Source organism: Tamandua tetradactyla, chromosome 17, assembly GCF_023851605.1.
Source record: "Tamandua tetradactyla isolate mTamTet1 chromosome 17, mTamTet1.pri, whole genome shotgun sequence".
NCBI classification, from domain to species: domain Eukaryota; kingdom Metazoa; phylum Chordata; class Mammalia; order Pilosa; family Myrmecophagidae; genus Tamandua; species Tamandua tetradactyla.
In genome coordinates this window covers 66,815,510-66,840,209 of record NC_135343.1, presented here as the reverse complement: position 1 = coordinate 66,840,209, position 24,700 = coordinate 66,815,510, and the positions used below count along the sequence as shown (strand labels likewise).

The 24,700-nt window shown below is 36.8% G+C and overlaps 1 long non-coding RNA gene across 1 annotated transcript; it reads left to right on the top strand.

The window, feature by feature from the left end:
• LOC143661729 (uncharacterized) lies at positions 1-24,700 on the top strand. The gene is made up of 3 exons (XR_013164786.1): positions 1-387; positions 21,831-21,935; positions 24,467-24,700. It is a non-coding gene; the product is annotated as an uncharacterized LOC143661729 (long non-coding RNA).

Genomic DNA, 24,700 nt, shown 5'->3' with positions numbered 1-24,700 from the left:
TCTGTGTGCTGCAGCTGCTGTCCTGGAGTCTCTGCTCTCCATATTCCCAGCCAGGCCAGGTGGGCTCACACCTCAGGATGTTACACACTCCCCTGACTCCGTCCTGCCGCCTCTTCTTTCCCGCAGCCGGGAGGAGGCCAGGGAACCACCTCGGGTGGAAAGAGACTCGCAGGCACCGCTGGGGGAGCAGCCTCCCTGACCCAGAAACCCTTTGCTGACAACGAAACCTCCTGTCGCTCCAGCGAGGCGGGTATAGGGAGGAAGAGACAGCGTGCCATCTGCTGGCTAGATGCTGTAAGTGCAGGTCGGCCGCACCAGACAGGGAGGAGAGTTTGAGGCAAGAGAGCCTCACAGTCAGCACCTGCTGGCAAAAAGGGTTAGGTGCAGGTAAGCTAACTTCTATCTACCTAGGACTACATTTCTATTTTTATTTTTTCTTCTTAATATTCTTTTATATTTCCCCTTTTAAAAACATATTCTTTCTATACACTATTATTAGTAATATAATTGTACCTTATTTTTAATTGATATTAATGTTTTATATTTTACTCACTTTCTGTTTTTTATTTCACGTATTACTTTTTTTTTTGAGAAAGAAATAGCACGACAACAGAAAAAGAAATAAAGTGATAACACAGAGAGAAAACAAAACTAAAAATAAAAAGTACAAAAATATATGAGAAAAAAAAAACTATAGCTCAGATACAGCTTCATTCAGCGTTCCAACATAATTACATTACAATTAGGCAGTATTGTGCTGACCATTTTTTTTTTTTTTTTAGAAATCATACCATTCTACATATGCAATCAGTAATTCTTAACATCATCACATAGATGCATGATCATCGTTTCTTAGTACATTTGCATCGGTTTAGAAGAACTAGCAATATAACCGAAAAAGATATAGAATGTTGATATAGAGAAAAAAAATGAAAGTAATAATAATAAGAACAAAACAAACAAAACAAAAACCTATAGCTCGGATGCAGCTTCATTCAGTACTTTAACATGATTACTTTACAATTAGGTATTATTGTGCTGTCCATTTTTGAGTTTTTGTATCTAGTCCTATTGCACAGTCTGTATTCCATCAGCTCCAACTACCCATTATCTTACCCTGTTTCTAACTCCTGCTGAACTCTGTTACCAATGACATATTCCAAGTTTATTCTCGAGTGTCGATTCACATCATTGGGACCATACAGTATTTGTCTTTTAGTTTTTGGCTAGACTCACTCAGCATAACGTTCTCTAGGTCCATCCATGTTATTACATGCTTCATAAGTTTATCCTGCCTTAAAGCTGCATAATATTCCATCGTATGTATATACCACAGTTTGTTTAGCCACTCGTCTGTTGATGGACATTTTGGTTGTTTCCATCTCTTTGCAATTGTAAATAACGCTGCTATAAACATTGGTGTGCAAATGTCTGTTTGAGTTTTTGCCCTTAATTCCTTTGAGTAGATTCCCAGCAATGGTATTGCTGGGTCGTATGGCAATTCTATATTCAGCTTTTTGAGGAACCGCCAAACTGCCTTCCACAGTGGTTGCACCATTTGACATTCCCACCAACAGTGGATAAGTGTGCCTCTTTCACCGCATCCTCTCCAGCACTTGTCATTTTCTGTTTTGTTGATAATGGCCATTCTGGTGGGTGTGAGATGATATCTCATTGTGGTTTTGATTTGCATTTCTCTAATGGCCAGGGACATTGAGCATCTCTTCATGTGTCTTTTGGCCATTTGTATTTCCTCCTCTGAGAGTTGTCTATTCAAGTCTTTTTCCCATTTTGTAATTGGGTTGGCTATCTTTTTGTTGTTGAGTTGAACAATCTCATTATAAATTCTGGATACTAGACCTTTATCTGATATGTCGTTTCCAAATATTGATTCCCATTATGTAGGCTGTCTTTCTACTTTCTTGATGAACTTCTTTGATGCACAAAAGTGTTTAATTTTGAGGAGCTCCCATTTATTTATTTCCTTCTTCAGTGCTCTTGCTTTAGGTGTAAGGTCCATAAAACCGCCTCCAATTGTAAGATTCATAAGATATCTCCCTACATTTTCCTCTAACTGTTCTATGGTCTTAGACCTAATGTTTAGATCTTTGATCCATTTTGAGTTAACTTTTGTGTAGGGTGTGAGATATGGGTCTTCTTTCATTCTTTTGCATATGGATATCCAGTTCTCTAGGCACCATTTATTGAAGAGACTGTTCTGTCCCAGGTGAGTTGGCTTGACTGCCTTATCAAAGATCAAATGTCCATAGATGAGAGGGTCTATATCTGAGCACTCTATTCAATTCCATTGGTCGATATATCTATCTTTATGCCAATACCATGCTGTTTTGACCACTGTGGCTTCATAATATGCCTTAAAGTCAGGCAGCGCGAGACCTCCAGCTTCGTTTTTTTTCCTCAAGATGTTTTTAGCAATTCGGGGCACCCTGCCCTTCCAGATAAATTTGCTTATTGGTTTTTCTATTTCTGAAAAGTAAGTTGTTGGGATTTTGATTGGTATTGCATTGAATCTGTAAATCAATTTAGGTAGGATTGACATCTTAACTATATTTAGTCTTCCAATCCATGAACACGGTATGCCCTTCCATCTGTTTAGGTCTTCTGTGATTTCTTTTAGCAGTTTTTTGTAGTTTTCTTTATATAGGTTTTTTGTCTCTTTAGCTAAATTTATTCCTAGGTATTTTATTCTTTTAGTTGCAATTGTAAATGGGATTCGTTTCTTGATTTCCCCCTCCGCTTGTTCATTGCTAGTGTATAGAAATGCTACAGATTTTTGAATGTTGATCTTGTAACCTGCTACTTTGCTGTACTCATTTATTAGCTCTAGTAGTTTTGTTGTGGATTTTTCCGGGTTTTCAACGTACATGTATTACTTTTTATTATTCCATCTCATTTACTTTTATTAGTAGTATTATTATTTTTCTCTTTAATTTAGCCTCCTTTGGTGGGTACCAGCCTGACTTCATTCCCAGTATATCCTGGGGTGTCTCCTATTGATTCTGGTGCCTACTACTGTCGAGGTGTATTTGTTGTGGTTCTTGTTTTTGTGGTTCATATTTTTATTATATTATTATTATCTTTTGTGTGTGAGTGTGAGTGGATAGACTAGGAGTTCAGACTGGGTCTCCTGTGTGTGGAAGACTGCCATTCTGCAACTGGACTAACAGTGCACCCTGTAATATATAGACCGTTAAGTTGAATTGTATCCCCTACATGAGATCTGGACCTTCATTGGGCAGAGAATAACTGACAAATAAAGTGTAAAAGGAGACATTCAGCAAAAACTAAGTAAATGCAAAACTTTAGAAGAGGGAAGGAAATCAACTTGCATAATAACCATATCAATATAAACAAATGCCCAGAACACAACAAAAAAATCACAAAGCACATGAAGATACAAGCAGAAATGGCCCAGCCAAACAGAGCTCCAGAGGGGACCCAGAATATGGAACAACTACATGAAGATATATATAAAGAAATAAAGAATATCAGGAAGACACTAGAACAGCATAAAGAAGAATTCGGGAACTTAAATAGAATAATGGCAGATTTCACAGAAATGAAAGATACAGTAGACCAAATAAAAATTATACTGGAGACACACGATAGCAGATTCAAAGAAGCAGAAGGAAGAATAGTGAGCTAGAAGATAGAGCAATAAAACTAGAGGGCACAAAATAACAAACAGGAAGAAAGATGGAAAATGCAACTGGATCTTAGGAAATGATGGGCAACAAGAGGTGCAAAAATATAAGAATTATTGGTGTCCAAGAAGGAGAAGAGAAGATCAAAGGGTTGGGAAAGTTAGTTGAATATATAACTGGGGAAAACTTTCCAACCCTTATAAAAGACAGGAATGTGCACATCAAAGAGGCCCAATGAACTCCAAATACAATAAATCCGAAGTAGCCCCCTCCAAGAAACATACTATCAGACTCAACTCTTCAGATGTTGAAGAGAAACACAAAGTCCTGAAAGCAGCATGAGAAAAGCAATCTACTGCACACAGGGGAAAACACATAAGACTGATATCAGACTACTCTACATTCACCATGAAAGTAAGAAGGCAATGGGATGATATTTTTAAGATCCTGAATGAGAAAGGCTTTCAACCAAGAATTCTTTACCCGGCCAAGTTATCCTTCAAAACTGAGGGGAAGATTAAAATCTTCAAAGATAAGGAAAGACTGAGAGAACTAGTCAACAAGAGACCAGCCCTACAAGAAATACTAAAGGCAGACCTCTCAGATGATACAAAAATACAAGATAGGGAGCTCTGGAGGAGGCACAGGATTGAAGAATATGAGTAAAGGTAATGGAAAGAAAAACAGAGAGAGAAGGAAAGTTATATACAGATTTGACAAATAAAAACTAAAGGACAAAATGGTAGAATTAAGAACTGCTCTTACAGTAATTACTTTGAATGTTAATGGAATAAACTCACCAATTAAAAGATACAGACTGACAGAATGGATCAAAAAACATAATCCATCTATACACTGTTTAAAAGAGACACGTCTTAGACTCAAGGACACAGTTAGATCGAAAGTGAAAGGATGGAAAAAGATCTATACATGCTGTAACCAAAAGAAAGCAGGAGTTGCTATACTAATATCAGGTAAAATAGACTTTAAATGTAAAGATGTCATAAGAGACAAAGAAAGACACCTCATAGTAATAAAATGGACAATTCACCAGGAAGAAATAACAATTATAAACATGTATGCTCCCAATTAAGGAGCTCCAAAGTACATGAGACACATATTGGAAAAACTGAAGCGTGCTGTAAACATATCAGCAGTAATAGTGGGAGACTTCAATGCACCACTGTCTGCTATAGATAGAACAACCACACAGACAATCAACAAGGAAACAGAGAACCTAAATGATAAGATAAATGAATTAGATCTAATAGAACAAATATAGATGATTACATCCCAAAACACCAGGATACACATTCTTCTCTAGTGCACATGCAACATTCTCCAGGATAAATCATTTACTGGAAATAAACTGGGTATAAATTTAATATGATTGAAATTATCCAAAGCACTTTCTCTGATCACAATGGAATAAAGCTGGCAATTAATAATCACCAAAAGAACCAGAACTTGCACAAGTATATGGAGATTAGACAACACACTCTTAAATAATCAGGGGGTCAAGGAAGAAATTGCTACAGAAATCAGTAAATATCTGAAAACAAATGATAATGAGAATATAACATATCAAAATTTATGGGATGTGGGAAAGGCAATGCAGAGAGGGAAATTTATTGCCCTAAATACCTGTATTAAAAAACAAAAAAGAACAAAACTTGAGGATTTAACTGCTCACTTGGAGAATTTAGAGAAAGATCAGCAAACAAACCCCAAAGCAAATAAAAGAAGAGAAATGATGAAGACTAAAGCAGAAATAAACACACTGGAGAATAATAAACATTAGAAAGAATCAACAAAACTAAAAGTTGGATCTTTGAGAAAATTAATAAAATTGATGTTCCCCCAGGGAAGCTAACAAAGAAGAAAAGCAAGAAGACCCAAATAAATAAAATCAGAAATGAGAGGGGAGTTATTACCACAGATCATGAAGAAATTTAAAAAATCATAGGAAAATATTATGGACAACTATATGCCAACAAAGTAGATAACTTAGATGAAATGGACAAATTCCTAGAAACACACAAATTACGTAAACTGACCCAAGAAGAAATAGAAGAGCTCAACAAACTAATTACAAGTAAAGAGATCCAATCAGTCATCAAAAATCTCCCCCCCGTACACCCCCCCCCCCAAAAAAAAGCCCAAAACCAACTTGATTGCTTTACAGGAGAATTTACCAACTTTTTGAAAAGAACTAACACCAGTCATACTCAAACTCTTCAAAAAGTTTGAAGAAAAAGGAGTGCTATCTAACACATTTTATGATGCTAGCATCACTATAATACAAAATCAGATAAAGTAGTGTGGTAGTTAGATTCAGTTGTCAACTTGGCCAGGTAAAAGCACCTAGTTCTGTTGCTGTGGACATGAGCCAATGGTAGGTGCATCTCATCTGTTGCTAATTACATCCGCAGTCGGCTAGGAGGCGTGTCTGCTGCAATGAGTGACGTTTAACTTAATTGGCTTGTGCTTAAATGAGAGAACGCAATGTAGCAGAGTCTAGCAGCTCAGCATTCCTCATCACAGCACTTGCAGCTCAGCCCAGGCCTTTGGAGAAGTCACCCCGGGGAAAGTTGTTGGAACCCAGGGGCCTGGAGAGAAGACCAGCAGAGACCATCCTGTGCCTTCCACGTAAGAAAAGAGCCTCAGTGGAAAGTTAGCTGCCTTTCCTCTGAAGAACCAACAAAATAAATCCCCTTTTATTAAAAGCCAATCCGTCTCTGGTGTGTTGCATTCCGGCAGCTAGCAAACTAGAACAAGTAGATACAGGAAAATAAAACTAAAGACAAATCTCCCTAATGAACATAGATGTGAAAATTCTTAACAAAATACTAGCAAATCATATCCAACACCACAGTAAAAGAATTATACATCATCATCAAGTGGGACTCATACTAGGAATGCAAAGGTGGTTCTACATAAGAAAATCAATTAACATATGACCACATATTAACAAATTGAAAGGGAAACATCACATGATCATATCAATTGATACTCAAAAAACATTTGACAAAAGCCAGTATTCTTTCCTGATAAAAACACTTTGTTAATCATCAAAGGAAACTTTCTCGATATCATAAAGGGCATATATAAAAAGTCCATATCCAGCATCATACTTAATGGTGAGAAATTGAAAACATTAAGATAAGAGACAAGACAAGGATTCCCTTTGTCACCACTGTTATTCAACATTGTATTGGAATTACTAGCTGGCACAACTGGATGGGAGAAAGAATGAAAAGGCACCCAAATAGGAAAGGAAAAAGTAAAACTTTCATTACTTGCAGATGGCATGATCCTATACTTTGAAAACTCCTAGAAGTCTACAATAAAGTACTTGAGGTTCAAATTCAGCAAAGTGGCATGATACAAGATTAATGTACAAAAATCAATGACCTATCAAAGGTGATAACTAAGGAAAAAATTCCATTCAGAATAGCCACCAGAACAATTAGTTATTTAGGAATAAGCCTAACCAGGGATGTCAAGGATTTACACACAGAAAATTACAAAATTTGCTAAAAGAAACTTTAAAATGACCTAAGCAGATAGTAAGATTTTCTATGCTCATGGATAGGAAGGTTGAATATTGTCAAGATGTCAATTCTACTCAAACTGATCTATAGATTCAATGCAATACCAATAAAAATCTGAACAACCTGCTTTGAAGACTTGGAAAAATTGGTTATCAAATTTGCATAGAAGGAAAAGAGGCCTTGAATAGCTAAAGATATCCTAAAAAAGAAGAGCAAACTGGGAGGTCTATCACTTCCTGACTTCAAAGCTTACTATAAAGCTACAGTGGTCAAAACAGCACGGCACTGGGCATAAAGACAGAAGGACTGACCAGTGGATTAAAATTGAGAATGCAGACACTGACCACCAAGTTTATGGATATTTGATCTTTGATAAGGCCCCCAAGTCCACTGAATTGGGACACAGTAGTCTTTTCAATAAATGGGCATGGGAGAACTGGATTTAAATAGCCAAGAAAAAAAAAAGAAAGAGGATTCCTACCTCACATCCTGTACAGAAATTAATTCAAAATCGATTAAAGACCTAAATGTAGGAGCCAGTACCATAAGACATCTTGAAAAATATGTAGGGAAACATCTTCTGGTAATAGGAGGTAGTATCTTAAACTTTAAACCTAAAGCACAAGCTGTGAAAGAAAAAGGAGACAAATGGGAATTCCTTAAGTTCAAGAGTGTCTTTACCTCAAAGTACTTTGTTACAAAGATGGAGAGGCAGCCAACTCAGTGGGAGAAAATATTTGGAAACCACATATCAGATAAAGGCTTGATATACTGTGTACATAAAGAAATTATACAGCTCACCAACAAATAACAAACAACCCAATTATAAAATGTGCAAAGGAAATGAATAGACACTTTTCTGCAGTGCAAATACAGATGGCCAAAAAGCACATGAAGAGCTGCTCATCTATACTGGCTATAAGAGAAATGCAAATTAAGACAACAATTAGATATCACCTCACACCTATAAGAATGGTTGCTATTAAACAAGCAGGAAACTATAAATGTTGGAGAGGATGTGGAGAAATTGGTACACCTATTCACTATTGGTGGGAATGTAAAATGGTTCAGCCGCTGTGGAAATCAGTTTGGTGATTCCTCAGAAAACCAAACATTGAGTTGCCCTGTGATCTGACAAAACCAATATTCGGTATATACCCAGAAGAGTTGAGGGCAATGATATGAACACACATTTGCACAGCAATGTTCATAGTGGCACAATTTACAATTGCCAAGAGATGGAAACAATCCAGGTGCCCATCAACAGATGAGTGGTTAACAAAATGTTACGCATACGATTGAATATTATGCAGCATTTAGACAAAATGATGTCCTGAAACATATAATAACATGGATGAACCTTGAGGTCATAATGCTGAGTGAGAAAAGTCAGACACAAAAGGACAGATACCGTATGATTCCATTATTATGACTCTGATAAAGCCGCCAGCGTTTTGGAGCAGCTAAAAGGAAAAATCTGAATTGAAGGGATGGTAGCCCATGACAAACTCCGGGAACTGTTCTGTAGCTGCTTGTTGAGGTATGCTTTGAAAATGGTTGCCTTTTTTCTTCTTTTCTTTATATATATACATGTTATATTTTACAACTAAACAATGGTTAAAATGAATATCCTTTCCTCCCAATCAATACACACATCCAAAATCAACAGGTAAAACTGGAAAATAGAACACATCTCTACCCGGGAAGTGTAGATGCACAGCTATTAACACACTGGGGGCTGAGGGGAAAGGGAGGTGCTATATAGATGTTGGTAAAGTAAAAGAGTATATTAAGAAATGTAATGAGTAACCATCATAGGTTGAATATGGGTAAACTTTCTATAGCTACAGAGGGGGAGAGGAAATGTGTTAGTGTAACCATAGAACAGGAAAAGATAGAGGGAAAGAGATAGGAAAGCATCGGGAAAAAGATAGCAAGATAAGCAGAAGTAAAGGCAAAAAGCTGAAATTCTATCAAAAGGATATTTCATAAATTATTTATCATGTGTATTTTGCATCTTTGCATTTTTTCTCTTAGATATGCTTAATATGTTTATTAAAGTTTTCTGTTTTGCAAGGAAAAAAGGTTAAAATATACAAAGTCTTGATTAATTTGACTGTTAATTGATAGATTTGAAATCATTTTACATATGTAAAATTGTATCCCATTTGTAATTCAGATGTAATTTACCAATTGAGTGCATTTTTTAAAACATTTTTTGTTTTATACTATAACATATATACAAAGCAAAGGAATAAAAAAAGCAATAGTTTTCAAAGCAGTTTTCAACAAGCACTTCAGGACATATCCCAGAGTTTCTCTTGGTCTACCATACGATCCTTTCATATTTTTCCTTCTATCTGCTCCAGAATACAGGAGGCTAGAGGGCTTAAATATTTTTTTATCATCACAATTGACTTTTTTCCCTTTTTTCTTTGTGGAAAATAACATATATACAAAAAAAGCTATAAATTGCAAAGCACAGCATCACAATTAGTTGTAGAACATATTTCAGAGCTTGACACACATTACAATTTCACAATTTTAGGTTTTTACTTCTAACTGCTCTAAAATACTGGAGACACTGGAGACTAAAAGAGGTATCAATTTAATGATTCAGCATTCATATTTATTTGTTAAATCCTATCTTCCCTGTATAACTCCACCATCACCTTTGATCTTTTCATCCCTCTCTTTAGGGGTGTTTGGGCTATGGCAATTCTAAACTTTTCATATTGGAAGGGTCATTCACTGATACAGGGTAGGGAGATGGAACCATCCAATGTTCTGGAGAGGCTGGGCTAGGTTTCAGGACTTATCTGGACCAGGGACACATCTGGAAGTTGTCGGTTTCTGGAAAGCTACTCTAGTGCACGGAACTCCTGTAGAATCTTATATATTGCCCTAGGTGTCCTTTAGGATTGCCTGGAATGGTCCTGGTTGGGGACTGGCACATTATGATAGGTAGCAAGATCTAACTGAAGCTTGCATAAGGGCAACCTCTAGAGTAGCATCTTGACTCTATTTAAACTCTCTCTGCCACTGATACTTTGTTAATTACACTTCTTTTCCCCCTTTTGGTCAGGATGGAATTGTTGATCCCCTGATGCCAGGTCTGGATTCATCCCTGGGAGTCCTCTCCCACGTCACCAGGGAGACTTTCACCCCTGAATGTCATGTCCCATGAAGGGGGAAAGGCAATTATTTCACTTGCAGAGTTGGGCTTAGAGAGACTGAGGTTACATCTGAGCAACAACAGAGGTCCTACAGAAGCAACTCTAAGGCATGCCTATAGGTAGTCTAAGCTTCTCTGCTACCTACATAAGCTTCACAAGAGTAAGCCTCGTGATTGAGGGCATGGCCTATTGATTCGAGTCTCCCTAAAGTTTGACACAATATCAGGGGCTTCCCTGATGGTAAGGTTTAGTACTTCCATGTCTTTCTTCCCCTCCCTCAGGGGATTTTGCCAATACTTTTTGATTATCTGGTTAATATATTCTAGGATGTTTCCAGGCATTACAATAATCTATACAGGATTAAAGGACCTCTTTCTCATTCTGTGCTCTCTGTGTTTCAGTTGTTCAAATGAGCTATACAGATGGGTTAAATTAGATTATGCACTACAGAAAATTTCAGTTCCAGATCAAATAAATCTTTCTTCCATTGGTCTCAAAGAGTATGTGTGGTTCTAAAATATAGACACTGTCTTCCCTACCCCTATGTTCTGAATTAGTTTAACCTCAACCTGTTTGGCTTCGTTCTTATCTCTAAATATCAGGTTATATATTTAAAACAGCCTCCCCAAATCCAGAAATAATACTCACCATTACAAACTTAATGTGTCTGCCCTAACAGCTTACAATTTGGCCCCTGTTTTCTTATAAGCATTTTCTAAAGGTAACCATATCATTGTGATTTTTGGTTTCTGACTTATTTTGTCTCACCAAATGTCCCACATATTCATTCACATCATTGCATGCATCATGACTTTGTTCCTTTTTGTAGCAGCACATCCTTCATTCATAAGAATATACAATCGTTCAACTCTCTACTCTGCCAGTGCATCCTTCAGCCACCTGCATTCATTGGGCATTATGTAGAGGATCTAATGTCCACAATCCATCAGTTTTAGATAATTTCATTGTCCCAAGACAAAGAAAACCTATAAACACACCCTGGCCAAGTAGGAAATCTAAACCTCCTCTTAACTCTTTTCTCTCCCCAGTTATTTACTGTGCTGTTGCTGTGTTAGTGCTGATGGTTTCCTTTTGAACATAGCTCATAGCATGCAATGACAGTTTTCCCCTTGTACCCTGGCCTTAAATATTCTTTGTACAAGAATCATATCTTTGAAGCAATTCTTGTGAGAACTAATTCATATTTCTAGTGTTAATCAGTGGGACACATAGGTCTATACAATGCCTTTCAATATTGTTCATCTTCAATACGGTAATATTACTTATAGACCCACTAGGGAACCACCTTCACTCCTATCTATTCCATTTCCTTGGAGTTCAGCCTCATTAACTAACGGTTCACCATCTCTAGTTTCTATGTATCTCTAAGTCCCCTATTTCCATATTATAATCCTCTGATTATACCTTTATGCTGGTCATAAAAGTGGACTCAAGCAGTATCAATCCTTTTGTGTCTGGCTAATTTCACTCAGCATTATGTCCTCAAGGCTCATGCATCTTGTCATGTGCTTCAGGACGTCATTTTATCTTATTGTTGCATAATATTCCACTGTACATTTATACCATTTGTTGATCCACTCGTTTATTGATGGGCATTTGGTTTGTGTCCATTTTTTGGTAATTGTAAATAATGCTGCTATGAATATCAGTGTGCAAATGTCTGTTTGTGTTGTTGCTTTCAGTCTTCTGGGTGTATAACAAATAGTGCTATTGCTGGGTCACAGGGCAATTTGATATTTAGTTTCCTAAGGAACCACCAAAACAGTCTTCCATAGTGGCTGCAATATTATACACTCCCACCAGCAGTGCATAAGTGTCCCAGTTTCTCCACATCCTCTCCAACATTTACAGTTTCCTATTTCTTTAATAGCAGCCATTCTTATAGGTGTGAGGTGGTATCTCATTGTAGTCTTGATCTGTTTCCCTTATAGCCAATGAAAATGAGCATCTCTTCATGTGCTTTTGAGCCATTTGTATTTGCTCTTTAGAAAAATGCCTATTCATATCTTTAGCCCATTCTATAGTTGGGTCATTTATTGTTTTGTTGTTGAGTTGTATGATTTCTTTGCATGTACAGGAAATCAAACTTTTGTCCAATATGTGTTTTCCAAATATTTTCTCCCACTGTGGTGGCTGCCTCTTCACCTTTTTGACAAAGTTTTTTGAGGTGCAGAAGCATTTGATTTTGAGGAGTTCCATTTATCTATTTTTTCTCTTGTTGCTTGTGCTTTGGGTGTAAAATTTAGGTGGCTACCTATTACTAGGTCTTGAAGAAGTTTTCTACATTTTCTTTTAGAAGCTTTATGGTTCTAGTTCTTAAATTTAGGTATTGGATCCACTGATGGAGATGTCATAATTTCTTGCCAGTATGGCTGCCGTGGTTGATGCAGGGCAACACAAAATGGCCTAGCCCGCGACCAGCTTTCTTCCTTGAACTAGTGGTGGCTCGTGCCAAAAGTGCTAAACCTCATGCCAAAAGCGCTAACCTTAAATCTGCCCTCCACCCTAGCCACAACGGTGACCAATCCCAGTCCGACACATGTCCCTGCATGCTCCCAGCCTATATAAGCCTGTGCACTTCCTCAATAAAGCAGACACCTTCCACTCACCTCTGAGGGTTGTCTCCTGAGTTGTTTCTTCGTGACTGCGTGCTGTGTGCCTGACTCAGTACGGCCACTTACTCCCAGCCATCAGCTATCCGACAATCCACTTTGAATTAATTTTTGTGTAGGGTGTAAGATAGGGGTTCTCTCTCATTCTTTGGCTATTGATATCCAGTTCTTCCATGCCCAGTTATTGAAAAGACTATTTTGTCCCAGTTTAGAGGATTTGGAGGCCTTTCAAAAATCAGTTGACCACAGATTTGGTGGTTTATTTCTGCACTCTCGATTCGATTCCAGTGGTCAATGCCTCTCTTTGTACCAGTACCATGCTGTTTTCTCCACTGGGGCTTTATAATATGTTTTAAAGTCAAGGAGTATTAATCCTCCCACTTCATTCTTCTTCTTTAGGATGCTTTTAGCTATTCAAGGTCTCTTTTACTTCCAGATGAATTTGGTAATTAGCTTTTCCAAATGTTCCAAGTAGGTTGTTGAAATTTTGATCGGTACTTTGTTGAATCTGTAGATCAATTTGGGGAGAATTGATGTCTTAACTATATTTTGCTTTCCTATCCATGAACAGGGAATATCTTTCCACGTATTTAGATCTCTGATTTCTTCTAGCAATGTTATGTAGTTTTCTGTGTACAAGTCCTTCGTGTCCCTGGTAAAGTTCATTCATAAATACTTGATTCTTTCAATTGCTATTTTTGATGGAATTTTTTCCTTAACTGACTCATCAGCTAGGTCATTGCTTGTGTATAGAAATGTTACTGATTTTTGCACATTAATTTTATATCCCGCCACCTTCCTAAATTTGTCTATTAACTCAAGTAACTTTGCTGTAGATTTGTCAGGATCTTCCAATTATAGTATCATATCATCTGCAAATAATGAGTTTTACTTGTTCCTTTCCAATTTGGATGACTTTTATTTCTTTGTCCTACCTGATTGTTCTAGCTAGAACTTCTATCATACTTTTGAATAATAGGGTGACAATGGGCCTCCTTGTCTTGTTCCTGATCTTAGGGGGAAAGCTTTCAGTCTCTCTCCATTAAGTACGATGCTGGCTATCGGCTTTTCATATATTCCCTTAATCATATTGAGGTAGTTACCTTTGCTTCCTATCTTTTGGAGTGTTTTAATCAGAAAAGGATGCTGAATTTTGTTGAATGCTTTTTCACCATCAATCGAGATGATCATGTGATTTTTCCCTTTTGATTTGTTAATATGCTGTATTGCATTAATTGATTTTCTCGTGTTGAGCCATCCTTGTATTCCAGCTTAAATCCCACTTGGTCATGGTGTATAACTCTTTTAATATGTTGTTGGATTCAATTTGCTAATATTTTATTGAGAATATTTGCATCTGTGTTCATTAGGGAGATGGCCTGCAGTTTTCCTTTCTTATAAATCTTTACCCAGTTTGGATATTAAAATTTTATTAGCTTCATAAAATGAGTTAGGTAGAATTCCTTTTTCCTCAATTTTTGGAAAAGTTTGAGCAGGATTGGCGTTAGTTCTTTTTGGAATGTTTCATAAAATTCCCCCTTGAAGCCACCTGGCCCTGGGCTTTTCCTTATAGGAAGATTTTTGATGACTGATTGAATCCCTTTACTTGTGATTGGTTTGTTGAGCTCTTCTATTTCTTCTTGAGTCAGTGTAGCTTGCTTGTGTGACTTCAGGAATTTGTCCATTTCATCTAAGTTGTCTAGTTTGTTGGTGTATAGTATCCTATACTATAGTATCCTCTATATTTTATATATTTTGCAGGAAAAGTATTTAAGCACTGCTTGGGAGTAATGGAATTTGAACTAAATTTAATATTCTTACCATCAGAAAGAATAAAAAAGGGCTGTTAATAGTATGAGTAAGATACCAAATTCACTGGTAACCAGAAACTATTCCATTTCACACACATTTGGCTTTTGTCAATTTGGCAAATCCTACCTGGAAAAAGAAATCTTGAATCAGGAGTTGGTTTATTGGCATATTTTTTTTTACTTGGCATATTTAAAGGAAGATCAAGTTTGATAACTTTAGGTTGAACTTAAAGCACAAACTTCATAATTGATTTTTGAAAGTAATTTTATTTACCATCTTGTAATCACACTTAAGTGCTGAGGAAGGTGCCTTCTGAAGCGCATGCCTATTTGATGTCTTGTAGTGGTTTCTGATACACTGAACTGTAAGCAGTGACTTAGCAGTTCTGTCTTTCCCATTTTAGGCACTTAAAGACTGAAATACACACCTCCCCTTCCACCTTCTAATGATATTTGGATTCTGCAGACTGAAACAATAAAGCCTTCTTAATATACTGAAGTGTGGGAAAGTTATGGTGGGAGGAAAGGAAAAGGTACTCTGTTGATTTTTCTTTGCCTTTACATTTCCTGGATTTCTATGCAGTTGGGACTGCTCATTTTTCTTGTCCCAATGTCCAAAACAAAAGAAGAATGCATTACTTTTGAGCCTCTGGTCTCTGGTTCAACAACAGGCTTACATGTGTGATATATGTAATTTAAACATTCAAACTATCAAAAGGAAAATGTTCATGTGAGCTCTTTGTTTTTTCTTGTTACACTGAATACTTGCTGTGTGCAATGTTTACTGAATCTTTAAAACTGTGTATTTGACCTTTATTTTACAACACGGTGACAGTCATATGGATTTGGAAAAAAATATCAAAATCAGAAGTGCAGGAGACACTTCTTGAGATCCAAATCCAACCAAAGCCATGCACTGCTCAGGATTAGAGGACTGTGGAAGGGTGATACCATTTGGTGACATCATGCCTTCAAATGCTCTGAAAATTCAGAAGTGACAGGAGACTAACTTAAGGATGTTTTTATGGGAAGTCAGTGGTAACTGCAAAGGCCACAGCCATCCTCTAGCACATTATCAACATGGACAAGGAGAACACATGAGAAGAAGGCTGCATGCTTGGATGCACCCAGGCCACCAAAACTGCTTTCCATTCCCATGCCCCCACTCCACCACCTATTGTGGCTCCTCTGGTTGTCTCACCTCAGAAGGGCAACTATGTGTTTTGCCACATACCTTGATATTTAATATTAATTCTCAATCCTTTCAGTTTTTCCTATTTCCCCCATTATAGAGGCTCAAAATGAGGAAGGAAACTCCCACTCTTGCCATGGAAATCATCACCAATATGGGGTTCAAAACCATGCATGGCCAAGTCTGTGGATGCAACTTTGGCTCTGACCATTCTGTTGTTGTGCTGACCTCCAGCTTGTCTTCTCTTTCTTGGCTGTTTCGTGAAAAAAGAGGCTTCAGAATATTGATGACCTAACAGAAAAAGAGAATGCAACAGGTGATTTGTGAAAGAGGCCATCCCAATGCCTGATAAACACAGACAGGCACTTGCTGCCTATAGTCATAGGATGCAGATTGAAGTCCCTGGTTATTAAGCATGTGAAACAAGAATGGATTGACCTGCAGAAATGCCTGGTGGCTCAGGAAGTGGGAAGACACAGGCTATTGCATCACCTTAGGAAAGCCGGGAGTAGATTCACATCTAGCAGGGTAGAGGCACACCCAGTGGCTGGCAATGTCATTTTCAGACTTAAATCCAGCAGAAACATCAACGTCAATATCCACAAGGGAACACTGCTGCTGTATTTACAGGATAATTTATAATCAGCCCAAATTGGAAACTCCCCAAATGTCCCACAACATCAGAGGGACAATGGAAGTATGGTACAGTCACACATAGAAAAGGGCCACACCCTGAGAATGGATGAGCCACACAATGCCCTGTGGATCCAAGAGGGAGAATATGCTACATGAGCACATTTATATAAAATTCAGAAACAGGAATGCAAAGCCATGGCATCAGAAGTCAGATCAGAGGCTACTCTCAGAAGATGAGGTGGTGTAGGGGCTAGTGGAAGGCAGTGGGGGTGGGATGCCAACCATGATGCCAACCATGTTTGGCTTCTTGACTTGGGTGTTGTTTAAACAAGTTGACTTACTTCAAGAACATTCATCAAGCTCAAACTTAAGATTTTGCACTTATCTGCATACTTGTATAATAGTTCAAAAAAAGGATTGCAAACAATTTAGTGCCACTCTCCACTCCCTGTAAGGCATGCAAATGTCAATATTTTAGAAAGTTGTACAGAAATTTATGCATAGTTTGCCATGTTTATATATCATTTTTAATTTAAGACTATTTATCAGCTGACAATAATAAATTAAAACATTATTATCTAAGCTGTTTAACTGTGAAAACAGGAATTATTTTTTAGGTAAAAGCAAGAATTTACTTCTGAGATTCAGAGCTGGGTTCTAAAATAATGATTGTTTGGTGTAAAGAAAATGAGACCTTGAAAACGTTGTAATATCCAAAACAGAGGCTTCTGCTCTGCAGACCTTCTAGGGAAGAAAGGGGCTGCTGCCTAGAGAGAGAGTCCCTGAACTCCCATCAATTTTTACCTAGGAAGGTGACATTCAGCAAGTCAGGGGAGGGGAGCTATTGAAGGTGACAACTCTGGGAGGCAAAGAGATCAAATGGCTATTGGGACACAAACATACTGAATTGAATCCCATGTAACTTTTCAATTCTTCCTGATTTGGGAATAAGGTATCTATGCATTTCAATTTATTTTATTATGTATTAGAATAAGATTCTTTGTCACATAGGAAGGCACACAGTAATGTCAGCTGGACTTCTCTCCCCTCTTCTGGGTTCAAACAGCTTTCCCAGGGGCAGTTTCTTTCTGTATCGCTAAATGTCTGGGTCTGAGCTGGCTCTGAATCCTGAGCTGCATTGTGCTGGGCTGCCCTACTTTGCTAGGCTGTTTCTCTCTCTTCTGATTTTGCCTTTTAAGCCTCATTCATAGCAGAAGTCACTCCGTTTAGCTGACTACAGATCTAATCAGCCAGAGATGAAATTTACATGCTGATTATTTAAGTCCACAACAACGGAACAATTGGGTACTGACACCTGGCCAAGTTGACACTTGAACCTAACTACTACAGGTATCTAGTAGTTTTGTTGAAAACATATTTTCCAGACAACAGCTATGTACCAGATACCATGTGGTATGTCAAGCAATGACACCACATCTGTAAAAGCAGCTGGAATTGGACTCACCATCTGGTTAAGTTTTTGATAATCCACTGTCATCCTTCAAGACCAGCTGTTTCCTGACCAGCTAGGATAAATAGGGTTGTTGAATAGGAATTACCGCACTTGCAGCATTCAAGTCCTTCAAGGTGGCATTTATCTCGGCCATTCCTCCAGAAATGTGGTAATATTTTTGGTTTATTACTTTGCTACAAAGAACCAGATCAAGTGGCTTCCACTGGCCTTTCTTACCATAATAAGAACATATGTTCTGCATAAGTCAGGGAACAAATCTGGGGAATCTTCCTGTTGCTGAGTATTCCTATTCTAGTACGCATTCCAGAATGGGGGAAATAACTACAGGATGCATAGGAGGACCAGCTGAGAAATGGAACAAAGCTAAAACTCCATGGGTCATTTGATCTTTAAGCTCCTGCTCTAACTGACCACAGTGACATTTTGGATCCCTGGAATTAGTGTCAGTTCAAAGTCAGTATCCAGTAGTTTCCAAACTGTTTGATTCTTTATTTTACCCAAAGCACAACCACTATGATACAAGGCTGAAAAGCTCTCTGGGGAAAGCTGGCAGAAAAGATTAGTAGTGCAAAGTTTGCAGTGTAATGGGTTCTTTCCTTTCTTGGGACCTGAGTCTAGTTGTATGTTTAGATGCAAAAGTGTGGTGGGAATGGGTCCTGAGGAGAATCAGTGTTTTCATGCAAGACAACTACCTCAGAGTATGCCTTTAAAGGTTCATCACACAAGGCAGGGTTAGTCTTCCCTGAGAAGGAAGGGGGTGCGCCTACTGACAAAGAAGACTCAGCAGGTTTTAGGGGCCCAATGTCTTCCATTTCCTCATGATCCGCCTATATGTCCCTATTCCAAATGGCAGCTTCCCAGTTCTTCTTTTCCAATCAATGCCCTTATCTTAACAGCAGACAGTATGGTAGTTTGGGTATTCAGTTTGCACTATCATTAAGCCAACCTGGGTTTGATTTTCAGAAATTTCAGATCTTTGGCTATGGGAGATAAAGGTTTAATTCAAGGCAGTCATAGAAACTTTCAAGTCATTTACATGGCATTAGAGCTAAGAATTTGAAGCCCTGAGCTCATCATATGTGTATGTATACATATACATATACATATACATATACATATACATATATATATATATATATATATGGAGAGACAGAGAGAGAGAGAGAGGGGGAGAGGGAGAGGGAGAGGGAGAGATTTAAGATATTGGCTTATGGGATGATGGTGTCTAGCATGTCTAAAATCTGTAGGGAAGCTGGCAGGATGGAAACTCAGACACAAGTTGATGTTTCAGTCTATAGTTCAGAATTTATAGGGCAGGCTGGCTGAGTGGAAATCCAGGTAGGATTTCTGTGCTGTAGCCTTGGGGCAGAATTTCTCCTTTTCTGGGAAACCTCAGTTTTTGCTATTAAGGCCTTCAACTGATCGGATGAGGCCCACCCATATTTTCAAGAGTAATATCCTTTGCTTAAAGTCGACTTTAAAGTAATATCCTTTGCAAAATGCTTTCACATCAGCACTTAAATGAATGTTTTATTAAATAAAATAGGCACTATAGCCTAGTCACATTGATACCTAAGACTAAGCTAACAAATGGGGTGAGGGAAAGGAGATGGGACAGTTTTCTTTAAAGAGAGGTCAGGGGATATGGAGGACCGAATAAATATTTGACATTTATTCTAAAAGAAAATGATGAAGCAGAGGGTCAATACCATGTCACATGACCAGATTTGCATTTTTGAGTCACTGGCTACATTGCAGAGACTTCAGCACAGGCAAGTCAGTGGGGATATTGGATGGGAGTTAATCAGTTAATTATTAGTATTATCTTAATCCTCTCAAGACTCTCAAAGAAAGAGTATGGTTGATTATTCCCCAGTCAATGATTAAGTATATTGAACTACCTGAATTTGGGGAAACAGTTTAATGACTTATATGAAGTCCAATGTATTTAAATATTATTCGTGTGTTAGCAAATATTTTTCATTTACTATTTACAAAAATTGTGATAAGTTTTTACATATATTCTCATTCAATCTCTAAGCAAACCTGATTGGAAAATAGTATCCCCATTTCATAGATAAGAAAACCAAGGCTTGGAGGTATGGCAACATGTCTAAAACCATCATACAACTATTAAGTACTGGAGCCAGAACTTGAAGCCAGATCCAACTTCAGTTTTCTTACCTGCATAAAGAATTTAACAGTATTTACATAATAAGAGTGTTCTGAGGATTAATTGAGTTAATCCACATTAAGCACTTTGAGCAATATCTAAAATACAGTGAACTCTCACTTTTTAGCTATTATTGTCAACATCATTCTTATCTCAGGACCTGTGTTATCATGACCTTGGCCTTGACAAAGAAAATTTGTTTTTTTCACAAATTTCTGAAGTCTGATTACAATTGAATGTTATTATTTACCACTTACTTTTTTTTTTTTTGTATGAGCACGCACCAGGAATTGAACCCAGGTCTTCAGCATGGCAGGTGAGAACTCTGCCACCAAGCCACCGGGGGCCCACCCTGTAGCACTTATTTTTAATTTACTACAGTGTAGAGTAAGTCATTCTCCAATTGCTTTGGATGAGTTTTATGGACCTGCCAATCATTCTCCAAACATCAATCTTATAAGAATTGAGCACATTGGTTCTCAATCCTGGCTACGCGTTAGGATAACATGGAAATTTAAAAAAATTATCAAACCTTGGGTCCCACTACCCAAGATTCTGATTTAATTTTTCTGGGTTGGTGCTACATTTTATTTTAAACTGCTCCCCAGGCTAAACTTCAGTACACCTAACATTGTGAACTGCCACCTTAACAATAAGAAGCCATCTAGCTCCTACTGTTTTCACTGCAAACATTTGGACAGAAGAGCAAACCACCTACGGGAAGTTTCTGGCTTAGACATTTAAAGAGTCATTCAGCAACCAGGCATATTTGTTTGCTCAGAGAAAAAAAAATTAAATGGATCAACCCATTGATCCTAAATCCCAAGGATCAACTCTGAAGAGGTGAGTATCCTGCCTCCTTGTAAATCTGGGTGTACAATGCACTTTGCAATTTGGAAAAGTTCAGATAACTTTGATAGCCTTTTTCTAGATGAATTTTATGAATTTGTTTGTGCATTGGTTCAAAAGAAAAATGTACTTCTAATCATGCAGTGATAACAATTTTTTTCTTTGAAATGCAAGGTATGATTCAGCATGTATACAAAAGTGAAGCTTTCCATATATGTTACAAAATGAAAAGAGAATTATCACCAGATAGCTATGAGTCTACTGCTCAAAGTGTCTGCCTAGAAGCCATATTTTCTTTTTTATTATATGACTAGAAAATATGCAGGGATAAATCCTCTAAATGTGATTCTATGACCACAATTTTCAGAACAGATGTAGTAGCAGTAAAAATCTTTAACTTTTTATCTGTTTTTTTTTTGAAGTTTAATATATGCACAGCTTTATATTTCATTTCTTGGATGCAAATTCATTACTGTTTTTCTTAGCTTTACTGACCTCCATAAATAAAAATTAATTCTGTGACAATAGATGTTCAAATTAAAAAATCAAGAACCAGACTTCCAAAATTTCATGTGATTTTGAATAAAGTCCTACTAAAACCACATTACACACATAACCCTTTGGAAAATATCAACAATTGATTAATTTTGTTTTTTCTTCTTCAAAGAAATTTAACTTGAAATGCTGTCAAATGATTCTGAGGGAGAGACCCACCTGGAAAAGTTGTTTCTGGGTGAGGAGTTTCATTTCCACATCTGTAAATATAAGAAAGGTAAATAAATGCTTACTTTAATAAAATATATATTAGAAAGAAAAATGCATTGTCCTTAGATAATTTCCACTTGAATGGTCTTGTGCTATATTGAAATAAGTAAAGTGAATTTTTATTAGACATAAGTTGTCCCTATTATCGGGGCTTATTTCAGTAAAATCTTACAAACAAATTCTCTTTAAGATAAAATGAGATACTTGAGTTACTGGAATTGAATTTCTAGTTTTTCAAATATGCTGATGAGTATTCAGTTCCTCACTTTGATTCTTGCTAGTATTAGAAAAAAGATTAAAGCCACATATAGATGGTGATTAAGACCACATATAGATGATAAATGAAAATAGTTTGATGTGGGGATGGTAGTATTAGGATTATGTGAAATTTTTAAGATATTTATAATCATTCTTATAAGAATTATTTCTTTAAATATTTAAAGTAATGTATGTACTTCAGTGTTTAAATATCCTTATTATTACACTGAAACTATACCAATAAGATTGAACAGTATGGAATTACCAGTATATGACTGATTGAGAATTATGAAAGCCATTACTGACTTAGTTACAATAAGCTATCATGTTAAAGTTTGTCATCTGTTCATTAACATGATGTACATGATCTCTACATATGCACAAATGATTCAGCCTACCAGTTCTTCATATTCAAATCACTCCAATCCTTTATTTAGCTATCCCAGCCAGCCAATAAATATTTATTGAGCATTTACTATGTAACCAGCATGCTAAGCTCTGGGGCTACTATGGTTTTACATTCATGGAACTTATGGTCTAGTAGACTCTACATTTACACAATCTTCTGTTTCCTTCATGGTTTAATGGTTGTTAATTTATAACATTTTGTTTTTGACGTATGGAGACATGGCATTAATATAGAATAATAAGTTGGTCAAGCTTTCAATCTTAACATTTTCTCTATATTTTTCTATTATGGACCTTTAAACACCATTCAACTATTTCATTCATGTAGCTTTAGCAGGAAGGCTGGGATGCACATTTCCTCCATTCAAGTACTGGTTTCACAATAATTTCAGCAGAATGGAGTTCATGGAAACTGTGCAACAGGAAATCCCCTACTCCTATCAGGTCTGGGCAAATGCTCCAATACTGCCTGGATCATCACAGATCTCCAAAATACCACAGCTCATTACATTCCAAGCCAACCTCTTTTTATTTCTCAGCCTCAGGTGAGTGACCATGCTGCTGGTTCCTTAGTTATCTAGTTAAAGGCTCTGCCTGCAACCCATAACACCAGTCCAAGTTGGAAACAATACAGGATCAGCCTCAGAACAGATAGCAAGAAAACACATCACAAGTATGATTTAATGAACTATCCTGAACTGATACATTATACTTTGACACCCCTTAACAGATAACACTGAATAATATTAAATGCACACATATTTAATCTTTCAGGAACAGAAAGATTCAAGAAATCAATAGTTCATAATCTCTGAGGTTTTGGTACAAAAGCAACGATCCTGATTTCAGCAGAAATTTAAAAAGGGACACATACAAATTCAAAATAAAGACCGGCAGCCACGTAGACTGAAGAACATATGAATTACAGAAATGCAATTTACAATAGTTTGTAGAAATCACTGGGCCATCACATTGTCTTGAAGACATTTAATTTTTACTTCTGTGCAGATGTACATATATATTATATAACATGTTTACATACAGATAAACTTTATTTCTATCTATGGACACATATATATGCACACAAATTCAATTTTACATATATGAAGCTGAAGAGTTAAAAACTTTACTGTGAGCATGGCAAAAATGAATCTTAATTGTGTTGAAGAATCCTAAAGCTTGTGGAAAATGAAACAGCTTAATTCTATATAAATTGCCGTTAAAATGCTTTAATTTAGTTTTATAAATAAAATGAAATAAGTACAGCAGTGAGTAAGAGACCATGAAACTTCATGAAGGAAAAACAAGGTTGCTGGTCCTGCAGGGTGTCTAATATCTCTAGCAAGGCTGGCACTGTAGTGAAAGTTAAGCATCTTTTTGGCTATCTTAACACAGATAAAATAAAGATTAAAAATCATTTGAGAAAAAAAGATGCTTATTTTTGATCATTTCTTCCAACTACAGTGTTTTCTTCTACAGAATCTTAAATTATTAAATAGAAAAAACTCTTATACATACTTGATAGGAACCTATCTTATTTATGATTTTCTTGGGAGAAAAAATCAGAACATATGCTTGGTTCTTATTTAATCCTACACATGTGTGTATGTTATGAAATGTAGGTACAGGGAATGTATTGGAGGATTTCATTACAGTGAACTGACATTAAATTTTATTTTCTGTTAATAAGTATGATTTGAATAATATTTATGTATATAAGATGCACACAAATAAAACTGATCTTGATAGACTATAGTATAAATTACACAATATTTTCCCTAAGAAGTATAACATTTCTTCTCAGGTTTCTCTAGGATTTTTTTAAATGGAAAAATTAGCAGTAATAGATATTTGTGTACATCTTCTCTATAGGCGAAACACTGAAGGAGACGTTGGATTCTGGAGCATAAACCACAAAAAACCAATTGCATCTTTTCAGAAACTGAATAAAGCATTATGCCAAACAACAAGTTAACAACAGACTTAACAATACGGGGGGAAGGTAAATGCAACAAATTACTTTGTTCATAGTTTAAATAGTTCTGAAAAAGGAAGACCTAGTATTAATACATTGCCTTCAGATTCATAGCTCAAATCAGACTGTTA